The sequence below is a fragment of the Ursus arctos genome, chromosome X, assembly GCF_023065955.2.
Source record: "Ursus arctos isolate Adak ecotype North America chromosome X, UrsArc2.0, whole genome shotgun sequence".
NCBI classification, from domain to species: domain Eukaryota; kingdom Metazoa; phylum Chordata; class Mammalia; order Carnivora; family Ursidae; genus Ursus; species Ursus arctos.
This window is the reverse complement of record NC_079873.1, coordinates 102120315-102133171: the sequence shown is the minus strand read 5'-3', so window position 1 is coordinate 102133171 and position 12857 is coordinate 102120315. Positions and strand designations below refer to the sequence as shown.

The 12857-nt window shown below is 38.3% G+C and overlaps 1 protein-coding gene across 7 annotated transcripts in view; it reads left to right on the top strand.

Moving 5' to 3' along the window:
* Positions 1-12857, top strand: part of SMARCA1 (SWI/SNF related, matrix associated, actin dependent regulator of chromatin, subfamily a, member 1) — a 1457411-nt gene that overhangs the window by 179512 nt on the left and 1265042 nt on the right. The window lies entirely within an intron of this gene.

Here is a 12857-nt window from a genome sequence, read left to right as displayed (position 1 = left end):
TAAATAACATTTTTTTAAAGAACAAACTATATTACATAAAACAACTGGATGAATCTCACAGACATAAGGCTGAGAAAGAAGTCAGATGCAATAGAGAGTCTGTTTATATCAAGGTCAAACACAAGCAAAATTACTCTATAGTGATAGAAATCAGAAGAGTGATAGACCAGGAAGAGGCTTTTAGAATCTTGATTTAGTTCTAAGTCCTGATGTAGGTGGTGGTAATACAGGTATGCTAACTTTATAAAAATTAATTTGTACAATAAAGATTTATCTTTATTGTATATATAAGTTAACTGAAAGTTTATAAAAATGAATAAAACAAGAATAAATATATTAAAGAAGAGGGGGGATTACACTGGCTGATTTTTATGGTTCCCTCTAGCTCTAACATGTTATGATTTTGTGTGAAAATGCTTTGAAATTTAAAAATTCTCTACAATTATAAGGTCTTTTACTGTTATCAGTGGTAGTTGACCTTGAATTCTTAGTAATTTCTTGATCAAACAATGGCAAATAATTTACTTAAATATCTATGTATTTATTTACCATTTGAAAATTAAGTGACCTGTCTGCTTTTCTGGTTATCGTTCATTTTCCAATTCCTTTGAACTTTTCTGTCAAGACTCTGGATGAAAAGCCAGGACAAATGTGAGACTTATTCTAAACACTCTTTTTTTTTTTTTTTAAAGCTTTTATTTATTTAGTTGACAGAGATAGAGACAGCCAGCGAGAGAGGGAACACAAGCAGGGGGAGTGGAGAGGAAGAAGCAGGCTCCCAGCAGAGGAGCCTGATGCGGGGCTCGATCCCGGAACGCCGGGATCACGCCCTGAGCCAAAGGCAGACGCTTAACGACTGCGCCACCCAGGCACCCCTATTCTAAACACTCTTAAATTTTGAGCTGGCAATAAACAATGTCGAAACCTCTAAATGCAAGGTTCAAGGTTTAATGAGAATGGTTCATGATTCCTTTGAGTCAGCTGTGGCTTTGCATTCCTCAGACAACATTTTCTACTTAAATACATAATGTAGCAGTGGAAATGATGATTTCCCCAATCATTTCACCTCTGTTAGGAGTCTGTAATTCTAAAGTCAGGTGAAAATAATGCTGAAAGAATAATAAGATACATTTGACATTCATTTAGAAAAGTAGTCATCCAAATTGTATCATTTTATCATTGCCATCACTTTCTTTTCCCCAGCCTTGCCAGTAAAACTCAGTTAATGAATCTACCAGTAAAGCACAGTTGATAAAGTGGTTTACTTGTTCTGAGAGATGAAGCTTTGGCTTCACTGAGGCCACTGAACTTATTCAAAACCCAATATACATATTTTTTTACTTGGAAGTTTTTCTCCCTTTGAGGCATTCTATTTATTAAGAACTCAACTTTCCTGGTATCTAAATGAAAGTTTCCTTTAAAGGTATATTGCCTTTCTAATTCTTGGCCTGGGGAAAAAAATGTCAGAAAATTCTTTAAATCTATTTAGTGAAGTATTTTAAATGCTCATCTTGCACTTTTGAGTGAAGTGTAATTTACATTTCATAAACAGTAGAAGCTGAGCAGCAAGCTGTAAGTAATTATCATATAATTAAATATCTACTATGAAGGGAATGAAAATGTGATCTTCGTGATTTCCGTGACTGGGTTATGCAATGACAAATTAAATTACAGCTCTTTACCTCAGGAAGGCTCCAGGGAACCTACTCAGGGTTTGAAGACATACCTCTGAGTTGCCAGTAGTTTTAGTAGGAGGCCAAGGCAATCAGTTCACTGTCCAAGCAGACCATATAAAAACAGATTCTGTAGCTTAGGTTTTAGAAATGGATGGTGCGCCTCGGTGGCGCAGTCGTTAAGCGTCTGCTTTCCGCTCAGGGCGTGATCCCAGCGTTCTGGGATCGAGCCCTGCATCGGGCTCCTCTGCTGGGAGCCTGCTTCTTCCTCTCCCACACCCCCTGCTTGTGTTCCCTCTCTAGCTGGCTCTCTCTCTCTCTGTCAAATAAATAAAATCTTAAAAAAAAAAAAGAAATGGAAACTGAAGTGTCTGTTCCTCTTCCTCTCAGTGACTTTGAAAACTACTTTTCCCTATGTTAATATTTGTAAATGGGAAGTACCACCGTGATAATTAATACTTAATTATTGCCATGGATAAGTTCTATTTTTTCAAATTCACAAAGCAGTTGGATTTGGGGATGATAATAAAATGCCAAATACATTTGTAATAGGTGAAATTCTTCCTCTAATCTGATTTTGTTTAGTATTCATTTAAAATATGCATCGAGTTCTTGCTAAGTTCAGGATGTTATAAGACATTCAAAGGTTAAAAAAGACATGTTCCTTGCTCTATGGAGGATTATAGTCTGGAAGTGGATAAAAGCTATGCACACAAAAAACTACAAAACAAGGGAAAATTGGTTAGTTATCAGAGAATACAAGGTATGGAGAAGCTCAGGGGAAGAAGCAATCATTTCTATTTCTAGCTAGGTAGAACTGGTCAGGTTTCAGGAAGACAGTATTTAATCTGGTGTATGAGAAATAGACTTATTAGAAGAAAAGATTTTGAAGAAACCATGAGCAATGATAGATGTGGGAAACCAGCACAGGGGCTTCAGGGAATGAAGTAGACTAATTTGGTTACTTATTCAAGAGTCACAGTGGCAATTTATCTAAATTTGTGAATATAACTATTGGGTTTTACAGACTTTCTCCCTGGTCAAAACATATAATGTGATATTTTTGACTCTTCACATTATTTGAAGCATTAGATACATACTGGTATATTGAGAGCTATGGATGAAAATGGAGATATGGAGCTGGGTTGCAAAAACTCTTGGTCTCCAGTCTAATGAAGATAGATTTTATACCAGGAAACTTTCAACTAAGAAATCTTATTGATGGACTATTATGTGCCAGCCATTTAAAAAATTGTGTGGAGTACAGAGATGAATACCTTCCTTGCCCACAGGAAACTAGTTCAGTGGGAGATATGGGTGAAAATTGCTGTGGGCACCTATCCCAGACAGGATGTGAGGGGTCAAGAGAGGCTTTCTATAAATGGTAATGTCTGAGTTGAAATATGAAGGAGAGTATGAGTTTTCCTGAAACGAAGGACCTAGGAAGGGTTTTTCAAGCAGAAAAATGGGAAGAACATTTCAAACAGAGAGAGTATGCAAAGTCACTGAGGTGTAGAGAGCCTGGAGAGTTCCTGAGAGTGCTAGGCTTGAACCTAGGGTGTGAACTGAGTGGTAGAGAGATGAAGCTGGAGGCTAGAGAGATGAGGCTGGAGGGGTCAATAGGGAGCTGATCATGAAAAGCCTTACAGAGGCTATCATAGTGATCCAAGTGAAGATGACACAACTCAGAATTAAAAATACAGCATTGGGGAGGAAGAAGAGGGCATACATACATCTGAGAGAAATTGAGGAGGGTAGAATTGACAGAACTCACTAATCAGTGGAATGCAAGTGACAAGGTAGATAATAGAATGTAAGGATGAATTTCAGGCTTAGACTTGGGTGTCAGGGAGAGCCATTCACTTAGAGGGGAACACAGGTGGATGAGAAGATTTGAGAGGAAGTCTTACCTATAGCTAAGTTTTACCTATGTTGAGGATGAGGGGCCTGTCAGATATTCAAATGGAGATAATAGCGAAAAGTTGGATATATTATTTGGAGTGCAAAATGTAGTTGGGGCAGCAGATACAGTTTTGAGAGTCACAGTATCAGGAGTTGCAAATCAAATGTCTTTAGGATCCAGGCAGGTAACATAAATGGATGATTCAGCCTGGGGCTGATATGGTGTCATGACAAAAGGAGGAGATAGGCATAGGTCCTGCCCAAGGGCACCAAAGTTAAAAATAATATGGTAGGTCAACCAAACAAAACTCCGCTACTTAGCCATATGAGTTTTCAAGCAGCCAGTTTTCCACCTTTGATATAGATCTTAATAAGCCATTAAAGTGAAAGTAGAGTTTAGGCAGAGAGTATGTGGAGTACAGAAAAAAAAAACAAGGACATAACTCCAGAGGAGACATATAAGGAATAGATACTTGGGGGTAGGAGGGAAGAGAGAGAGACACAGACAGAATCAGGCAGGAATGGGTAACCGTAAACTTGCACCATGGAGGGGTATTGCTAACTTTAACTGAAGCCATTTCAGTGGTGTGGTGGGGGCTGAAACCAGATTGTAGTAGATTGAGAATTTAATGGAGGAAAAGAAGTGGAGACTGAATACAGACAACTCTTTCAAGATATTTGGCTCTGTGAATGAGAGGTGAGCAGTTGGGTGATAGTTTGTTATTTATATATGCATGTATACCAGGAGAGACATGAGCACAATTGTACACTAAAGGGAGAGGGTGAGGTTGAAGATATAGGAAAGAAAAGGATTTAGCAATGAGCTGAGGTCCCTAGAGAGGTGGGACCTGAGGAGACCCAGAGCACAGGTGGAAAGATTAGCCTGGAGGTAAGAGGAGTGGAACCTATTCTACTGAAATTGAAGATAATTTCATTTAACAAAGATTTATGGAGCTTCTATGCCCTACTAGACACTGTTATAGGTATTAAAGATATAGAAGTTTAAAAAAATAGGAAAAAAACTCCCTATTGGCATGAAGCTTACTTTCCAGAAAGAATGAAGTATGTACAAGAGCAAATACAAGTAGTGCTGGGGCTTGAAGCAGAGTGGTTGAAATATTCTTTTTTTTATTGTTATATTAGTCACCATACAACACTTCATTAGTTTTTGATGTAGTGTTCCATGATTCATTGTTTGCATATAACACCCAGTGCTCCACGCAATACGTGCCCTCCTTAATACCCATCGCCAGGCTAACCCATCCCCCCACCCCCCTCCCCTCTGAAACCCTCAGGTTTTTTCCTGGAGTCCATAGTCTCTCATGGTTCATCTCCCCCTCTCATTCCCCCCTTCCTTTTTCCCTTCCTTCTCCTAATGCCCTTCATGCTATTCCTTATGTTCCACATATGAGTGAAACGATATGATAATTGTCTTTCTCTGCTTGACTTATTTCACTTAGCATAATCCCTTCCAGTTCCATCCATGTCGATGCAAATGGTGGGTATTCATCCTTTCTGATGGCTGAGTAATATTCCATTGTATGTATGAACCACATCTTCTTTATCCATTTGTCTGTTGAAGGGTATCTTGCCTCCCTCCACATTGCTGCTACGAACATTGGGGTGCATGTGCCCCTTCTTTTCACTACGTCTGTATCTTTGGGGTAAATGCCCAGTAGTGCAATTGCTGGGTCAAAGGGTAGCTCTATTTTTAAGTTTTTAAGGGACCTCCACACTGTTTTCCACAGTGGCTGTACCAACTTGCATCCCACCAACAGTGTAAGAGGATTCCCCTTTCTCCACATCCTCTCCAACATTTGTTGTTTCCTGCCTTGTCCATTTTTGCCATTCTAACTGGTGTAAGGTGGCATCTCAATGTGGTTTTGATTTGAATTTCCCTGATGGCTAATGATGTTGAACATTTTTTCATGTGTCTGTTAGCCATTTGTATGTCTTCTTTGGAGAAGTGTCTGTTCATGTCTTCTGCCCATTTTTTTTTACTTGATTATTTGTTTTTTTGGGTGTTGAGTTTGAGAGTTCTTTATAGATTTCGGATACCAGGCTTTTATCTGCAATGTCATTTGCAAATATCTTCTCCCATTCCATGGGTTGCCTCGTTGTTTTGTTGACTGTTTCCTTTGCTGTGCAGAAGGTTTTTATCTTGATGAAGTCCCCAAAGTTCATTTTTACCTTTGTTTCCCTTGCCTTTATGGATATGTCTTTAAAGAATTTGCTGTGGCCGATGTCAAAGAGGTTGCAGCCTATGTTCTCCTCTAAGATTTTGATGGATTCCTGTCTCTCATTGAGGTCTTTCAACCATTTGGAGTTTAGCTTTGTGTATGGTGTGAGAGAGTGGTCAAGGTTTGTTCTTTTGCATATAGCTGTCCAATTTTCCCAGCACTATTTATTGAAGAGACTGTCTTTTTTCCACTGGATGTTTTTTCCTGCTTTGTCAAAGATTAGTTGCCCAAAGAGCCGAGGGTCCATTTCTGGGTTCTCTATTCTGTTCCATTGGTCTATGTGTCTGTTTTTGTGCCAGTACCATGCTGTCTTGGTGATCACAGCTTTGTAGTATAGCTTGAAGTCCAGCAACGTGATACCCCCAGCTTAGTTTTTCGTATTCAACACTTGGAGTTTCGGGGTCTTTTCTGGTTCCACACAAATTTAAGGGCTGTTTGTTCCAGTTCTTTGAAAAATGTCATTGGTATTTTGATCGGGATGGCATTGAAAGTGTACATTGCTCTGGGTAGCATAGACATTTTAACTATGTTTATTCTTCCGATCCATGAGCATGGAAGGTTTTTCCATCTTTTTGTGTCTTCTTCAATGTCTTTCAAGAGTGATTTGTAGTTTCTAGAATATAGACCCTTTACGTCTCTGGTTAAGTTAATTCTGAGATAATGTATGATTATTGATGCTATTGTAAACGGATTAGATTCCCTAATTCCTCTTTCTTCAGTCTCATTATTTGTGTATAGAAATGCAACTGATTTCTGAGCATTGATTTTGTATCCTGCCACATTACTGAATTGTTCTATAAGTTCTAGTAGTTTGGGGGTGGAGTCTTTTGGGTTTTCTATATAGAGTATCATGTCATCTGTGAAGAGAGACAGTTTGACTTCTTCTTTGCCGATTTGGATACCTTTTATCCCTTTTTGTTGTCTGATTGCTGTTGCAAGGACTTCTAGTACTATGTTGAATAATAATGGCGAGAGTGGGCATCCTTGTCGTGTTCCTGATCTTAAGGGAAAGGCTTTCAGCTTTTCCCCATTGAGAATGATATTCACTGTAGGCTTTTCATAGATGGCTTTTATGAAATTGAGGAATGTACCCTTTATCCCTACACTCTGAAGGGTTTTAATCAGGAAAGGATGCTGTATTTTGTCAAATGCTTTTTCTGCATCAGTTGAGAGGATCATATGGTTCTTGACTCTTTTCTTGTTGGTATGATCTATCACAGTGATCTATTTGTGAATGTTGAACCACTGTTGCATCCCAGGGATGAATCCCACATGGTCTTGATGGATAATCCTTTTAATGTACTTTTGGATCCTATTAGCTAGGATCTTGTTGAGAATTTTGGCGTCCATATTCATCAGGGAAATCAGTCTGTAATTCTCCTTTTTGATGGGGTCTTTGCCTGGTTTGGGGATCAAGGTAATACTGGCCTCATAGAATGAGTTTGGTAGTTTTCCTTCTGTTTCTTTTTTTTATTATAATAATATTTTTTTATTATATTATGTTAGTCACCATACAGTATATCCCTGGATTTGATGTAAAGTTCGATGATTCATTAGTTGCATATAAAACCCAGTGCACCATGCAATACGTGCCCTCCTTACTACCCATCACCAGCCTATCCCATTCCCCCACCCCCCTCCCCTCTGAAGCCCTCAGTTTGTTTCTATTTTTTGAAACAGCTTCAGGAGAATAGGTATTATTTCTTCTTTGAATGTTTCATAGAATTCCCCAGAGAATCCGTCAGGCCCTGGACTCTTGTTTTTGGGGAGGTTTTTGATCACTGCTTCAATCTCTTCATAATTCATTGGTCTGTTTAAATAATCAATTTCTTCCTGTTTTAGTGTTGGTAGTTTATAGGTTTCCAGGAAGCCATCCATTTCTTCCAGGTTGTTTAATTTACTGGCATAAAGCTGTTGATAAAAGTTTCTAATAATCCTTCATATTTCATTGGTGTTGGTTATGACATCTCCCCTTTCATTCATAAATTTATTAATTTGTGTCCTTTCTCTATTCTTTTGAATAAGTCTGTCCAGTGGCTTATCAATCCTATTTATTCCTTCAAAGAACCAGCTTCTTGTTCTGTTGATCTGCTCTACTGTGCTCCTGGTTTCTAATTCATTGATCTCTGCTCTAATCTTGATCACCTGCCTTCTCATGTGTGGGTTAGGCCTGTTCCTCTGTTCTAGCTCCATCTTCTTGTGGTGAGAATAGAAAAACTGCATTTTAGATTTTTTATTCTTTTGAGTGAGGCTTGGTTGGCTATGTATTTTCCCCTTAGGACCACCTTTGCAGTGTCCCATAGGTTTTGGACTGATGTGTTTTCATTTTCATTAGTGTCCAAAAATTGTTTAAACTGATTTTTAATTTCCTGGTTTACCCAATCATTCTTGAGCAGGATGGTTTTTAGTTTCCAAGTTTTTGAGTTTCTTCCAAATTTTTCCTTGTGATTGAGTTCCAGTGTCAAAGCATTGTGGTCTGAGAATATGCAGGGAATCATCTCAGTCTTTTGGTACCGGTTGAGTCCTGATTTGTGACCCAGCATATGGTCTATTTTGGAGAAAGTTCCATGTGCATTTGAAAAGAATGTGTATTCTGCTGTTCTGGTTTGTAGTGTTCTATGTATATCTATGAGGTCCATCTGTTCCAGTATGTCATTCAATGCTCTTGTTTCTTTGTTGATTTTCTGCTTTAGGTGATCTGTCTATTGCTGAGAGTGGAGTGTTGAGGTCCCCTACTATTCACGTAATTTTATCTATTTGTCTCTTTATTCTGGTTAAGAGTTGGCTTATGTATTTATCTGCTCCCCTGTTGGGGGCATAGATATTTATAATTGTCGTATCCACCTGTTGGATACATCCTTTAATAGTAATAGAGTGCCCTTCTGTATCTCTAACAACAGTCTTTAGTTTACAATCTAATCTGTCTGCTATGAAAATTGCCACCCCAGCTTTCTTTTGAGATCCATTGGCATGAAAAATGGGTTTCCATCCCGTCACTTTCAGTCTGGATGTATCTTTAGGTTCAAAATGAGTCTCTTGTAGACAGCAAATGGATGGGTCATTTCTTTTTATCTGATCTGCAACCCTGTGGCCTTTTATGGGAGCATTTAGGCCATTCACATTGAGAGTGATTATTGAGAGATATGATTTTAATGATGTCATGTTTCCTGTGAAGTCTGTTTCTATAGATTGTGACTTTCTGTTCTGTATCACTCTTGGGGCCTTTTTACTTTTATAGAACCCCCCCTTAATATGGTTACGAATTCCTTCAGTTTCTGCCTATCCTGGAAGGTCGTTATCTCTCCATCGATTCTGAATGACAGCCTTGCTGGATAAAGGATCCTTGGCTGTATGTTCTTCTCAAAGCTTGGAAAATACCCTGCCAACCCTTCCTAGCCTGCCAGGACTCTGTAGACAGGTCTGACATTATTCTGATATTTTCCCCTCTTTATGTAAGGATTTTCTTCCCCCTGGCCGCTTTTAGTACTGTATCCTTGGATCTAATATTTGCAAAATGCACTATGACGTGACGTGGTGTAGTTCTGTTTTCATTGACCTTGGGAGGGGGCCTCTCTGCTCCTGGACACGAATGCTTGTTTCCTTTGCCAGATTAGGGAAGTTCTCAGCTACAATTTCTTCAAATATATCTTCTCAACCTCTCTCTCTCTCTACCCCCTTGGGGATGCCGATGATTCTGACATTGGAACATTTCATTGAGTCAGTGATCTCCCATAATCTACATTCCTGAGATTGGATTTTTTTTAGCCAAGTTTCTGTTTTAACTTTCTCTTCTACCATCCCATCCTCCAATTCACTAATAGTTTTTTCAATCCTACACATCATCTTGACCATTGTTAGTCTGAACTCCATTTCTGAGAATTTGGTTATATCCATAACCATCTGTTCTGTGGCAGAGGCCACAGACTCATTATCTTTTCTTTGGTGGGGGGAATTTCTCCTCCTCATCATTCTGATGAGGAGAGGTTGCGGGGATGCCCAGAGCCCAAATTATTGACCAGGACACAGGCAGTGTGCACTTGTGTTTTATAGGGACCTTAGGGATGTGGGTTTCTTGATTTCTCAGCCTGCCTTCAGGGAGAGGGGCCTGCCATCCTGATATTCAGGCAACCCTGTTTGGGTAGAGAGCACATATTACATGGAGCACTGGGTGTTATACACAAACAATGAATCATGGAACACTACATCAAAAATTAATGATGTACTGTATGGTGATTAACATAACATAATAAAAAATATCATTGTTTTAAATATTTTCTCTATATATGTTTAGAACAACACCAGACAATGTTATAATTTTTGTATCAACCTTAAAACATAATTTAGAAGACTCAAGGGAAGGAAAACCTATTGTATATACCCATATTTTTGGTTACTGATGTCTTTCTTTTCTTGATGTCCAAGGTTCCTTTTTTTTTTTTTACCATTTTCTTTCTTTTTAGTAAAATTCCTTTAGACATTCTTACAAGTAGGTCTGCTCAGATAAATTGTCTTAGTTTTTCTGCATCTGAAAGTGTCTTGATTTCCCCTTCATTCCTGAGGATATTTTTGCTGGATACAGAATTTGGGGTGATAGTTTTTGTTTCAGCACTTGAAAGATATTGTGCCACTTTATTTTGGCATTCATGGTTTCTGATGAGAAGTCGGCTATTATTCAAATTATTTTCCCCCTATAGATAAGAAATCATTACTCTTTCACTGCTTTCAATATTTTTCTTTTACTTTAAGAAGTTTTACTATGATGTGTGTTAGTGTGGACTTTTTTGTTTTACCGTTTTTAGAATTCACTTAGCTTCTTGAACTTGTACATTTATGTCTTTTATGACATTTGGGAAGTTTTCAGCCATTATTTCTTTGAGCATTTTTTCAGACCCACCCTCTCTCCTGTCCTTCCAGAACTCCAATGACACAAATATTAGATCTCTTGTTATAGTTCCTCAAGTCTGTTCAGCTTTGTGTATTATTTTTCACTATATTATCCCTCTATTGTTCAGATTTGGTAATTTCTGTTGTACTGTCTTCTAGGTCACCAATTCTTTCCCCTATCTCCTCCATTCTGCTGTTGGGACCATCAACTGAGCTTTATATTTTGGTGATTTTATATTTTAGTTCTAAAATTTGCATTTTGTTCTTTATATTTTCTATTCCTTTGTTGAGACTTTCTATTTTTTCTTGAGTTTCTCTATTTTTTCATTTGCTTCAAGAGTCTTCATAATTGCCCACTGAAGTATGATTACAGTAATTGTTTATAATATTTGACAGATAATTCTAATATTTATGTCATCTTTGTGTTACCATTTATTTTGTCTTTTTTCATTCGGTTTGAGATCTTCCTGGTTCTTTGTATGATAAGTAATTTTCAATTGAAGTTTGGATGCTTGGCTATTATATTATGAGGCTCTGGATCTTATTTAAATGTTCTATTTTTTTAAAAGATTTTATTTATTCCACAGAAATAGAGATAGCCAGAGAGAGAGAGGGAACACAAGCAGGGGGAGTGGGAGAGGAAGAAGCAGGCTCCCAGCGGAGGAGCCTGATGCAGGGCTCGATCCCAAAACGCCGGGATCACGCCCTGAGCCGAAGGCAGACGCCTAACCGCTATGCCACCCAGGCGCCCCTTAAGTGTTCTATTTTAACTGCCTTTTTTAATACTGATTTGGCAGGGTAAGAGGGGTGTCACCTCATTATTTCCAGGTAAGGGTAGAAATCTATATTCCTTATTCAACCTCAATTGACAGGCAGGGTTCAGGGAATCTTCATTACTGCTGTCAAGGGTAGGATTTCCATCTCTTCACTACTTCTCCATTGATTACTCCCTGGGTAGGAAGGGTGGATATGTCTTGTTACTTCTCCCCATCTTACTTCACTAATACTAAAAGTTTTGGGGGGGGTCTGACAGTGGTGAAAAACCTGACTCTCCTCTCAGCATTCTCTAACATCTCCTCCATCAGTGTGGAGGTCACCTTGTTACTGCTGGGTGTGTGTGGAAGTCTAGGCTGCTCAGGTGATTTCTACTATTGGGGGCCTCATTTTTTGCCCATGAGTGATGAAGTTCCAACTCCTTATATGCTCTTCTCTAGTACCACCCAATGGAGGTTTTGGCCAGCACCTTATGGCTTTGCAAGAGTGGATGCCTGTTTCCCATTCAGCCTTTGCTGGCATGGGTAAAGGCAGGGCTACTTATTTTCTGTGGTGTTTGACTAGAGTATAATGCTAATTGTCTAAAAGTTTACTGTTGTTAGGCTTTCCTGGTCCTTAGACTAGTGAAAGCAGTCCTTAATTTGTGCTTTCTTTTTGTCTTCACCCACTGGTGTTTCTGGGTTGCTAGATTCTTCATCTCTAAGTCTGAGATATATTAAGCAAAAAGAAAACTGGAGGAACTTACAACCGTGTTGTTCCTCAGCAACCAAAGTCCCTAGCTGGTCTGTCTTTTTTCTCCACCTTCAAGAGTTTTCCTATGCTTATTTTATATATAATTTCCAGGGTTTTTAGTTGTTCTTAGTGGGGAGAATAAGGGAAAATATATCTTCTGCCAAATCCCAAGAAGCAGAAGTTGTGTGTTATTTTTTAAAAAATCAAATTAACTCATTTGCATAGTTTAAAAAGTTAAGGCATTTATGATAAAAATCTGCAGTCTCTTCCTTCCTTACATATGCCTGTTCTTTGGAAGCAACCACTTTCAACGTTTTTAGCTGCTTCTTATTTACTTCCATATTTCTAGACAATATGCTCACTCTGCTACTTATTGACATAAAAAATTTAATATCTATTGATTTTTTTGTGGTGGTAGATAAGGATTTAGCTTTCTCATGTATTTTACCTCATTTTTGTCATCCTTTCAATATAGTCATGTCACTATTTATTTCATTAAACTGGTATCAGTGTTTATATTATTATAATAAAATAAATAGTATTCTTTAATTTTTTCCAATTTGTTTTATCAAATATGCCTCCCACCTGTCCTTTTCTCTTCTCTCAAATATTCCATCATATGGACTCAACTACCATAAGGCTTCTTTTCCTA